Below are 2,982 nucleotides of genomic sequence, written 5' to 3'. Positions count from 1 at the left end.
GACAGAAGAAAGCCTAGAACTGGTCAGCCACACTCACCTCTGAGCGACCTTGGCTGCTTTCTGTGAACCCCTACTCCACCTTAGGTTAGCTGGATCCAGCTGCACCGTTCCAGCGCATCATCAAGAGATACCTCTCACCCTGGAGACCCTGGGAAGACCTGGCTCTAAAGTAAGGTCCACAGACACCGGCGAAGGGGAAGCTGGGCAGAGAAGCTCCTCTTTGCCATCGGAACTTGTCATCTCACAGGCCATATTCAACCCCATTTCAGATCGTACACCAACATACAAGTAAGACCGCATCATCTTTGGGAAAATCTACAGCATTAAATTCTTCAAGTTTATGTGTCACTGGTACATTTTAGAAAATGTAAATACTTTAGCAGGGTGATTGATATGAGACTACAGAGCTTAGACTAGTGATTTCCCTGTAGATTGCTAGCCACCTAATTTATGCTGGGAGGCAGACTAATCATATGAATTAGAGCTCATGCTTTGGAATAAGATAGACTTGGGTTGGACCCCAAATTCTCTCTGACTAGTCATGTGGCCTTGAACAGGTTGCTTACCTATTCAGAATCTTCCTGTCCTCCGGGATGAAATACTATCTATTTTATAGGGTCACGAGGATTATATAGCATAATGTGTGTAGACTGTGTAACATCGTGATTGTCTTAGAGAAGATGTTCAAAAAGTAGCTACCAGTATTAAAAAAGCAGTACAGTGTTAGTTCAATTGGGGTGTGGAGATAAAAGGTAGAGACCGAAATACTTGTTCCTTCAAGATGTGAAACCTCAGGCTCATTAATTAACATTTCTAAACCTCAGTTTCCTCATGTTCAGTAAAGATCAATATTTGTATCTCATAGGCATTGTTATCAACTTGAGAGAAAATAAAACTTTGTAGTGCTTAGAATCTACCTGACTCACAGCAAGAGCTCCATGACTGTGTGATAATATTTTGAGCTATAGATTCTGGTGAAGTGAGGAAAGTTGATTTGTATTGAGCTTGTTCGCTGTTCCCAACAGACTCAACCTTTGGAAGCCAGAGTAGGAAGAGTTTGAGAGAAGGCTGCAAGTTAAAGCAAGGTTTAGGAACCATCTTATCTCAGAGGGGTTTAGGAACCATCTTAGGAACCATCTTATCTCAGAGGGGCTCTTCCTAGATAAAGTGTCTCTCTTCCCTTAGGCCTGCCAGAGAGCTCCTTCTTCCCCATGTTGCACCTTACAATCAAAGCATGTTATAGGCAAAAATGTCAACACGCATGTCCCTAGTCTCTCTTACAATGTTCACTGGCCATGAGCCTTTGCCCCCACCTGTTGTGAGTTGTTCTGGATTCAAGGAGAACATTGCTTCCCTCCACTTGAAGTTCACTCCAAGACGACAGTACCCTAAGCACCTTCTTATCTTTGTGTTTTTATTGGTACCAGGAATCAAACTCAGGACCTTGTGCTTGCCAGGCAGGTGCTTGTGCCACTGATCTATATCCCCAGCCCTAAGCATCTTCTTAAATAACATCATACAAAACAGTATCACCGACCTGATCCTGAATTTTTTCCTTCTGAAAAATATTTTAGAAATCACCTTTTTGAAAAATAAACAAACTGTTCCATGTTCAGTAAAAATCCATTGTGAGACTTCAGAAATCATTATTGTGTTCCCATTTTATTCTTGGACAAATTGAGGTTCTAACTGGTTAATAGTTTTCCCAAAGACATAGCAAAGAGGAATATGGTACAACTAAGTGTCTCTTATCCCATAAACGGAAGAGTAGAAGAAAAACCATGAACTATGAACAAAAGAACAAAAACACACAAAATCCATCTTAATCCTCTTCCCCCACAGAAGTTGAGTGTAACCCAATGGTTTCAGAGAGCTGCTTTGACTTTAAAAGTTTAGGCTTGGATTTGCAGAAAGAGTACAGTAATACTGTATGAGTATGACAGTATGATATTATGAGTATGAGTATGATATTATGAGTGCTTCTGTTCATGAACAATTCAGTTTGTGAACAGAAGTGTTCAGCAAAAGTTTGATTCCCTCTGCAAACTCCACATCTGGCAGTGAACACAACCAGGCCATCTTCCCCACACCAACACTAACATAACCACCTTCTCCAGAATTGTGGAACAAATTAAGTTCATGAACCAAGACCCCACAATAATTCCCTTCTCCCACAAGGGTAACATGATGTGGTGGAGGGAAGTAGAGACTTTGGGGCTCAAATGTTGATTCTGTTCCTTGCTAGGTGTGCAGCAAGTTGGACAACATCCTTAACCTCTCTGTGCATCACTGTGCTCATCCATGAAATGGGTGTATCTGTCCCATCTTGCAAGACAGCAGCCAGGGTCAGAGCTAAAGTGAGATGGGCTTATGTGCATGGCTCAAACCCAGTGTGGCTGCACCTGCACCCTAACAGTCTGCCACCTAATCTCTGGTCAGATGCTCTGAACCCCAGAAACTACCCATGAAACAGACAGGAAATGGGTTTTGACAATTTCAGCATTAGAAGTGAGAAAAGTGTTGAAATTGGCCAACTTTTGGTTTGAAAGTTGAAAGGACCTGATTCACTGCTGGAAGATTTTTTTTTTTACTCCATAAATCATAAGGATGCAGTAAAATATAAGGAAACAAAACAAATTCATAGCAAAGAGCACAGAATGTACCATCAGCCAACTCTTCCCCCTCCGCTGGTAATCTTATAAAAATTAATCTCTCAGTCATTTAAATTCCTCTTTGGTAAAAATAGATAATAAATTTTCAAAGGGAAATTTCTAGGATGAAATAAGATAATATGTGCAAAGTACTCAAGATCGTCAGCAGAATGGACAAGTAAAATGTGCCATAGCAAGAAAAAGACTGTAATCAAATCACAAATAACAAACTAGATCTACATTAGAGAGACAAATCACAGAACGTTACAGAGACAAATCACAGAAAGAGTGGATGTTAAAAAAGAAAATAGAAGTTTATCAAAATAGCATA

Source organism: Chinchilla lanigera, unplaced genomic scaffold, assembly GCF_000276665.1.
Source record: "Chinchilla lanigera isolate Chin_1 unplaced genomic scaffold, ChiLan1.0 scaffold00110, whole genome shotgun sequence".
NCBI classification, from domain to species: Eukaryota; Metazoa; Chordata; class Mammalia; order Rodentia; family Chinchillidae; genus Chinchilla; species Chinchilla lanigera.
Note: the sequence above shows the minus strand (reverse complement) of the source record.